This window comes from Microtus oregoni, unplaced genomic scaffold (genome assembly GCF_018167655.1).
Source record: "Microtus oregoni isolate MIOR12 unplaced genomic scaffold, Mior012 000005F_ref0000423, whole genome shotgun sequence".
Classification (NCBI taxonomy): Eukaryota; Metazoa; Chordata; class Mammalia; order Rodentia; family Cricetidae; genus Microtus; species Microtus oregoni.
In genome coordinates, this window is record NW_024543064.1 from 39,376,694 (window position 1) to 39,386,611 (window position 9,918).

A 9,918-nucleotide genomic window follows, 5' to 3' on the forward strand; every position below is an offset into this window, starting at 1 on the left:
AGGCCAACCAATTTATAATTAATGTAAGGCTCTGTGTATTTCTTTGGGACTGGATGGTTGCAGGATCAGGCAAGACAAAATCCTCTGTCAACACATACATGAGCAGGTCTCGGGTCCAGGGCTTCTTGGACAAGTAACTCATTCTAGGACTGGACCAGGAAATGTACCAGATGAGTCTAGATTGTGCCACAGAATCACAAAATAAGAAATTATTGAACATAGAGAAACACAGACTCTGGTGGACTTGGTCAAAGGAGCACACAGACCAACTGAAAGAATTGACGATGACCAGCAGTGGAACAACTTGAGCAATAAAATAAATACAATAGTATTAGGTTTCAAACCTACACCAAAAATAAGTGTCTGAGTCTAAATTGATATAATAGATGAGTAGGTAAATAACTGAGAACAGACAGTCTCTCAGTCAGAACTCCAAATATGTGAGGTAGAGTCCGCCTTACAGGGGAGCTGAATTTCACACTCCTTACACACGGTGACTTTGTTCCAAAGACCAATGTTGAAAGAGCAAAGAAGACCTTAACGGTAGGAAAGGCTGATAAGCATGTCTTCAGGTTAGTGCTTGCTATCAGCACCAAGAGTCAGCAGTGATGTGATAGGAATGGGACTTCAAATTTATGATCTTTCTCTAGCATCCCTTGAACTCTGTCTAGTCATGACAAAATAATTAGACAAATTCTCATATAAGTTTTATACTATCCTTGTCTTAGTTAAAGTTTCCATTGACTATAAAGAGACACCATAACCATGACAACTCTTATAAGGATAACACCTAATTGGCGGAGGGGCTTGCTTATCGTTTCAGAGGTTCAGTCCATTATCATCGTGAAGGGGAGCATAGCAGCGTGCTGGTAGACGTGATACTGGAGACGTAGCTGGGAGTCCTATATCTTACTGTCAGCAGGAAGTCGACTGAGACACTGGATGGCATCCCAAGCATAGGAATCCTCAAAGCCTGTCTCCACAGTGACACATGTCCTCCAACAAGGCCATGCCTACTTCAACGAAGCCACACCTCCTAATAGTGCCATTCCCTATGAGATCATGGGGGGTCAATTACATTCAAACTACCACAATACCTGACTGGTGATTGGTGTGGGAAGTCCTTCTGTATATGTGTTGCTTTTATTGGTTAATAAAGAAGCTGCTTTCAGCCAATGGCTTAACAGAATATATATATATGGAGAGAGAGAGAGGGAGAGAGAGTAGGTGGAGTCAAAGAGACACCATGTAGCCACCAGAGGGAAAAGATGTGAGCTGCCAGATGGAACCTTGCTGGTATAAAATATAGAAATAAGTTAATTCTAGATGTAAGAGCTAGCTACCAATACACTTAAGTGATTGGCCAAGCAGTGATTTAATTAATACAGTTTCTGTGCAGTCATTTCGAGTCTGGGCAAAACAAACAAACAAACAAAATCCAAGAAAACATTCACACCCAAGAAGCCCAGGAAGTCAATATAATTATATAAGATGCTGAGCCAGTTTTTATGGGACAGAAAAGGACATTGGGCAAAAAATACAACAAAGCACAAACATACTACCAACTTTTTATTAATATACATACTGCTTCATTAATTGTAATAACATGTCAGGGATAGTTCTGGTTCTACCAAGAACTCTGTACTACTCTTTGCTCAGTTTTCTGTAAATCTAAAACTGTTCCAATTTAAAATTAACTTTAAAAAAAATGCCTTTCATGATGCCTAGTATGTGAAGGTGTTCAACAAGTAATCTGTATAATTATTGTTATCATTAGTAATAAAGTGGCATATTTTCCATTGGTACCAGTTCATAGTCACAGTCACAATCCTATTTAATCTCCCTGCTTTAAAGGGGAGCCATTATTTCATAAAGAAGAAGGAGTAAAGATGGCAGCCGCTGCGGCTAGTCGAGTGATCTGTAAGAAGCTGGGGCTACGTGAGAGTCAAATCCCTTAATGCCAGCGTTCACCGGGCAGCCAGGGTGTGAGGGATTGCATCCAGCAAGGTTACAAGAAGAAAGTGTACCCTGGCCTGCCCATTCCAACCTGCTAATGTTTGGAGGTGGAGCCCAAGATCTGGGCCTGCTACGCTTTTGGCCAACAACCTGAGTGCTGATGAGGTAACCAGAGCCCTGGAGAATGTGCTAAGTGGCAAAGCTTGAAGTGTCTCCAATGAGGACTGTCGGCAAGAGCACCAGAACCTGGACTCTACCGGACTGAATACAATGTGGGGGAAAGGGCTCTTCTGTTCCGTGTAAAAACATGTGCTGTACAAAAAGGAAGAAAAAAAAAAAAACAAGATTTAGAGAGGAGCAGGGCAGAGGTGGCGCGTGCCTTTAATCCCAAACACTCAGAAGGCGGAAGCAGGGGGATCTCAGCCTGGTCTACAAAGCTAGTTCCAGAAGAGCTACGGCTGTTACACAGTGAAACCCTGTCTCGAAAAACAAAACAACAACAGAAAGATTAAAGAGAGGCTGGAGAATGGCCCAGCAGTCACTTAAGCAGTGCTTGCTGCTGTTGTAGAGGACACAGGTTCTGCTCCCAGCATCCACTTGGCAGCTCACAACTATCTATAGGTCCAGTTCCAGGAAATTCAATGCGATCTTTCGGCCTCTGGGGGTAAGGGTGCCAGGCACATATACAATGCACAGACATACATGTGAATGCCTGGTTCTGCATCTTTACTGACTTTCTTACTTTAGACAGGTGTTTGCCTCTCTGTTACAGTATGCATATGAAGTATCTCCCTAAAGGCTTATGTACCGACGATTTTGTCCCCATCCGGTAGTGCTATTGAAGTGTTTGGGACATGAGAGCTGTGCTGGTTGATTTTCTGTGTTTTGTTCTTGACTTTTGTTTTGTTATTTTGGGAAAGGGGAACACAAACTGAGAAATGTGCTTCCATCAATTGGCCCCAAAGCAAGTCTATGGGAGCATTTTCTTGATTAATGATTGATCTGGAAGGGTGGGTCCTACTGTCGGCTGTGCCGCTTCTGGGCAGGAAGTCATGGGTTATATTAAAAAGTAGGCTGAGAGAGTTATGGAGAGCAAGCCAGCAAGTAACATTTCTCCATGGCTTCTGCCTCAATTCCGGTTGTGGCTTCCCTCAATCATAGACTGATCGAGACATGTGAGCCAAATAAAGCCTTTTGTCCCCCCAGTTGCTTTTGCCCAGCATTTTATCACAGCAATAGAAAGCAGAGTAAGACAAAGACAGTGACTTCACGATAGATTTATCCATTGGTGAGTTCTTACCGGGTGATCTGTGAGGAGATGGGAGCTCGTTAGAGGAAGTAGGTCTCTAGGGATGTGTGCTTGAAGAACATAACACTTCCTGACCTCATTTTCTCTCTGTCTTCTGGCTGTGATGAGGCGAGCATCTTTTTTCCACCACATATGCTCTGGCTGTCTTAACACCAGTTGATATCAAAGGGGCCAATTGACAATGGACTGAAACCTCTAAAACTGAGCCACAAGTCTTTCCTTCCTTCCGTTGCTCTCTCTCATTATTTCATCACAGTGACAATGTTGCATGAATAATAAAAACCCAGAGACAAATATTGGGGTTCAAGCTGAAGATCAGAAAAGCAAAGTGGCCACCCACTGGCTCTTACCTCTACCTCAGACCGAAATGGGAGATCCTGCCTCCATAAATTCTCAGACTGAGGTTGAGCCTGAGACCTGTCTCCTCCCATCTTATACTCCTCTCTAGTGCTGAAATTAAAGACATGCAACCACCACCGCCCATCCTCTATGGCCAACTAGTGTGTGGGTGCTGGGATTAAAGGTGTGTGCCACCACTTGATGGAGGAAGGTCATTGGCTAATAAAGAAACTGCCTTGGCCCATTTTATTGGTTAGAACATAGGTGGGTAGAGTAAACAGAACAGAATGCTGGGAGGAAGAGGAAGTGAGCTCAGACTCGACAGCTCTGCTCTCTGGAGCAGAGGCCATGCTCCCCTCTCCCGGGCAGACGCATGAAGCTCAGACCCAGGATGGATGTAGGCTAGAATCTTTCCCAGTAAGACTGATGCTACACAGATTATTAGAGATGGGTTGATCGGGATATGAGAATTAGCCTGTAAGAGCTAGAGTTAATGGGCCAAGCAGTGTTTAAAAGAATACAGTGTCCGTGTAATTATTTCGAGGCATAAGCTAGCAGGCGGCCGGGGTGCTGGGGACTCAGCCCCGCCGCTCCTATTACTACAACCACTCCCTGGCCTGTACGGCTGTTAGTGTAGCTGCTTTGCACTCTGATCTTCAGGCAAGGTCTATTTATTAAAACACAAATAATAGGCCACTATATGACAAATTGCTTTCTAATACTGAAAATTACTTCTAAGAAGTAGGGTCATTGCTGTGACCTTTCCTGACAGTGTGATTCAGATGCCTTTGGACTGATTTGTGGGAAGAATTTGGAAATGCTTAGAGATGTTTACAGTACTGAATAGTGAAGCTTACTGAGTGATTCTGCTGTGATCTCAGGAGACTTAAATGCTCATCAGATGTAGGCAATGAGGTTTTGAGTGGAAAATGGGCACTCTATTAGGACAGGTATAGGGACCAATCACGTTACATTCTAGCCAAGAAATGGTCCACATTTTGCTCATTCTCTGAGAATTTGTGGGACATTGAGTTTAAAGCTGTGAACTACTTAACTGGTACAGAAAATGTCAGGGCAGTATAGTGTTCAGGATTTGGCATGGTTATTACTTACTTATTTCAGGCAGACTTACAGCAAGAATCAGGAACAAAAAGCAGAATTGGTGGATTTGAAAACTTGCAGTTTGACTGAAAAGGGCACCCATGAAAAGATAGGCCAGGGAAGGTAGAGTTTTTAGACATCAGCAACACTCAAACAGGTCACCACTTTGTACAAACAGTAAGAAACATACTTTGGAGCCATCTTAAGAGTTGCTTGGGCCTCATTCATCATAGGCTAAAGATTATAAATGTGTAAACTCACTCGAAAGGTGCAGCTTTGAGAAGAACACTCCGGAGCACTCTCCTCTCATGGGAAAGCCTAACCTGTTTCCCTAGAGCCAGCTGTGTAGGCACTCAGAGGCCATAGCAACCTTGATACAAGAGAGTCCATCTACCATTTGATTTAGCAGCAGACCTTGGTGTCATCCACGAGATGTAAATTGTACAGGCATATAGAATCTGAGAACTGGGGGTTGCAGAGGCTGCCACCAAGAGTCCAAAGACAGGCCTAGGATGCCAGGCAGTGTGTGGCATGGTTGGGATGCCTTGTGGGCAGCACTTGGGATGGAAATGCATGAAGGTATGAGGGTAAAACTGAAGCTGAATGGAGACTCCAAGAAACCTGAGATGCCAAGATTATGGGATGTTTATCAAGGAAAGCCACAGGCAGCAAGGAAAGTCAGCCCAAGAGAGAAACCGTGTGGAAGACAAGACCTTAGTGGTGGGGCTGCCCAAACCCTTGGGGCTTATATCACACTACCATGTGACTTATGTGAAATGGATCTGCAAGATCTAATGATTGGCTTTAGTCTTGCTTTGTTTGATTCTTCCTTGGTAGTCTCCTACGCATTCCTTTTGAAATGGTATTTACTCTAGGTCTGTTCCACTATTGTATACTATGTAATTTTTTGTTTTGTTTTTACAAAAGATTGCATCTAAAACTTTGCCTTGGGTCTCAGAGGAGACTTTGAGTTTGGAACTTGAGAAACACTGGACCTGGAAACTCTTGGAGATGAACTAAATATAGTTTGCATTATGGAAGAGGAAGATGGCGAGATTCAGGGTTCAAGAGTAGAATGTTACTGTTTAGATATGATGTTTCCCCTCCCCTCAAGCCCTGTCATCCTGTATCTAGACTCCTGTGTTGAAGGATTGCTCTCCAGGAGGTAGGACTATGGGAAGTGTTTGGGTGGATTCCTGTTAGAGGGTAGAGCCTAGTTGGAGGAAGCAGGTCTCTGAGGTGTGCATTTGAAGAACACCATGCCCATGGTTGCCTCTTTTTTTTCTCTCCTTCCTGATTCACTAAGGTGATAGCTTTGTTCTGTCACATGCTCCCCACCATGGTTTTGTCTGCTCTGAATAAAGGCAGTAAGGGAAGAAACTCTTCTAAGTATGTAAGCATAGGAACCACAAAAACAGTAATAAAACCAACTAAAGATAGATATAGGTTTTTTTTAAAAAAGATTTATCTTTATGACATATATGAGTATTTTTGCCTGCATGCCTGTCTGTGTATGTATGTATGTATGTCTGAATGTATAGCATATGCATACTTGGTACCCACAAAAGCCAGAAGAGGGCATTGGGTCCCCTGGAACTGGAGTCATGGACAGATGTGAGAGCCACTATGTGGGTGCTAAGAACTGAATCTAGGTCCTCTGCAAGAGCAGCCAGTGTTCTTAGTGCTGAGCCCTCGTATCAACACCGTCTACCAATAATTTAAAAATACACCAGTGAGTAAAATATGCAATATCCCGAGATATTTTGTTGGTTTAAGTTTTGGACAATTGTGCAGTGCATTGTGAACTGTAATACTATATACATAAACTTCCAATTATCCCCCTTTATTATTTAAACAATATATTCTACATCGAAGTAATTGAGTCAGGCTCCAACACAATCATACCAAGCTGCACATTTGTTTTGAGTAAGTTCATAATGGTTCAGAATTGTCTGCATTCATTACAGACACTCTAATCCCCTGTCTCTAATGACTATGGGGCCATATATTTCCACATTTGAATAGTAAACTTGATACAAATAATGACAATAGACATAATGAAGAAGAAATAGAACTTCAGTTACTTTAATTCTACCATTTCTATAAACACATAAAATTATTTGTGTTTAAAATTTGATATTTAAGACAGGGCTGGGGTGTAGCTCAGTGGTAGCACACTTGTTTAGTAGACAAGATGCATTGGGTTTGATCTGCAGCTCTGCAAGTAAGTAAGAGGATAAAATCAAACACAGGGTTGTATCTGGGGTCTTCTGTTTTCTTCTGGACAGAGATTGCAGATGCATGCTGCCATGCCCAGCTCTGTGTGGGTTCTGGGTATTTGAGCTCAGGCATCACACTTGCATAGAAAGCACATTACCTATTGAGCCATTTTCCCGACACAACAATTTAAAGTTTTTAAAAGAACATTAAAATTCACCTCTGGGATTAGGGGCATAATTCAGTAATAGAGCACAATCTTGACTGACTTGGATAAGCCCTTGGGTTTGATCCCAAGCAACACAAAGACACACACACACACACACACACACACTGGGGGGCTAGAGGGGTTGGACAGTTTGTGGTGCAGTAAATAAAGGTGCTTGTTTCCAAGCCTAACAACCTGAGTTTGATCCCAAGGACCTACATGGTGAAAAAAGAAAACCACGAGTTGTCCTCTGACCTCCACACATGTGCCATGACACCATGCATACACACACACACACACACACACACACACACACACACACAAAATGAAGAATTAATCATATGCTGCTTATAAGAATATAATTTCATGGCCCTACCCTATAGTCATACTGATGAATATCTTGCATATCATCATAGAACCTTCATCTGGCGATCAAAGGAGAAAGAGACAGAGACCCACACTGAAGCACTGGACTGAGCTCCCAAGGTCCCAATGAGGAGCAGAAGGAGGGAGAACATGAGCAAGGAAGTCAGGACCGCGAGGGGTGCACCCACACACTGAGACAATGGGGCTGATCTATTGGGAACTCACCAAGGCCAGCTGGACTGGGACCTGGATGGAGGGGGGAGGACCTTGGGCTTCCCACAGGGCAAGGAACCCTGACTGCTGCTGGAGAGGGACAGGGAGGGGAGCAGGGGAGGGGAGGGAAATGGGAGGCGGAGGCGGAGGCGGGGAGGAGGCAGAAATTTAAAAAAAAAAAGTCAAAACCAATACAAAACCTATAAGGATTTGTAATACTGAATAATGTTATGCATCATTGTTAAACACAAAAGAGGAAATGAAAGGCCTTCTACATTTATGAAGGGTATTTTTTATGAAACTCATGGATACCTAGCAAAATTATATCAGGAAATGTATGTATGTATGATTTGGAGAAAGATTCGTACATCTGTACTTTCAAACTTTCATAAGCTGTTGTCAAGAATCATTCAGTTTAGTATTTGTGAGAATTGTGCGGATTCTATAAAGTCTCCTAGGCTGTTTGACTGTCCATCTAGGAGTTTTCAAGAACAGAACATGACTGAAAATGTAGCCTCTTTTTCTTTAAAAGTGTTTAAAAATGCATCCTGAATTGTGCCCTCAAACATTCATTCTATCATGTTATTTGTAGAGCTGACATCAATAAATAATCTTGAAAAAATTTCACCAGTAAGCATTTAGTCACAGTCCAGATGGCCTTGGTGAGCTCCCAATAGATCAGCTCCACTGTCTCAGTGGGTGGGTGCACCCCTCGTGGTCCCGACTTCTTTTCTCATCTTCTCCCTCCTTCTGCTCCTCATTGGGACCTTGGGAGCTCAGTCCAGTGCTCCAGTGTGGGTCTCTGTCTCTATCTCCATCCATCACCAGATGAAGGTTCTATGATGATATGCAAGATATTCGTCAGTATTGCTATAGGATAGGGTCATTTCAGGTTCCCTATCCTCAGCTGCCCAAGGAACTAACTGGGGACCTTGGCTTGGGCATCTGGGAGCCACTCTAGGTTCAAGTCTCTTGCGAACTCTAAGGTGGCTCCCTTAACTAAGAATTGTGCTTCTGTGCTCCCCTATCCAACCTTCCTTTATCCCAATCCTCCTTTTTCCCCAAGTTCCCCCCATTCTCCCCTTCTCCCTTTTCTCTCCCCATCTCCCCTTATCCAGTAAGCATTTATAATTTATATTAAGCCTCTGTGTGGTAATTTGGGAATCAGCAGCTGGGTATTTGGGAACACGGAGTGACCTCCGGGAACACCGAGTGACCTCCGGGGTGACTGGAACTGTGGCCCTGACTGCACCACGAGGAATAACCATCTGAGTCTTGGATTCACTGGCATCTGGAAGATTGATCACCAGAGACAGCCCCAACTACACCAATCAGAGGAAAAGATGGGTAGATAAGGTAAGAGCACACTCAACACCACAAAGAGCAACATGGCATCAACAAAAACTAGTGGCCCTGCAACAGCAAAATGTGAACATCCATATATAGATGAAGCAAAAGAAAACGACCTAAAAAATAACTTTAGGAGAATGTTTGAGACCCTTAAAGAGAAAATGAAAAATTCTCTCAAAAAAAAGGGAGGAAAAGACAAACAAAACATTGGAAGAAATCAACAAATCCCTTAAAGAAAACCAACATAAAGCAATCAAACAGATGAAAGAAATGATTCAAGACTTGAAAACCAAAATAGAGACAATAAGAAAACACAAACCAAGGGAATTATAGAAACAGAAATTATGAGAAAATGATCAGGAACCACAAATGCAAGCATGAACAGCAGAATACCAGAGATGGAAGAGAGAATCTCGAGTGCTAAAGATGCAATAGAGGAAATAGATCTATCAGTTAAAGAAAACATTAAATCTAACAAAAGTTTAATACAAAATATCCAGAAAATATGGGACACCATAAAAAGACCAAACCTAAGAATAATAGGGATAGAAGAAGTCCAACTCAAAAGCACAGAAAATATATTCAACAAAATCATAGAAAAAAAATTCTAACCTAAAGAAAGATATGTGTATGAAGATACAAGAAGCTTATAGAACACCAAATAGACTGGGTTTAAAAAAAAGTCCCCTTGCCATATAATAATCAAAACACTAAAATACAGAATAAAGAAAGACTATTAAGAGCTGCAAAGGAAAAAGACCAAGTAAATATAAAGACAGACCTATCAGAATTACACCTGACTTCTTAATTGAAACAATAAAAGCTGGAAGGTCCCGGTCAAGCATTATGCATATATTAA

General features: G+C 42.3%; 1 pseudogene; it reads left to right on the forward strand.

Moving 5' to 3' along the window:
* The first annotated feature begins 1,889 nt into the window (after nt 1–1,889).
* Nucleotides 1,890–2,163, forward strand: LOC121447906 (annotated as a pseudogene).
* Nucleotides 2,164–9,918: the final 7,755 nt, after the last annotated feature.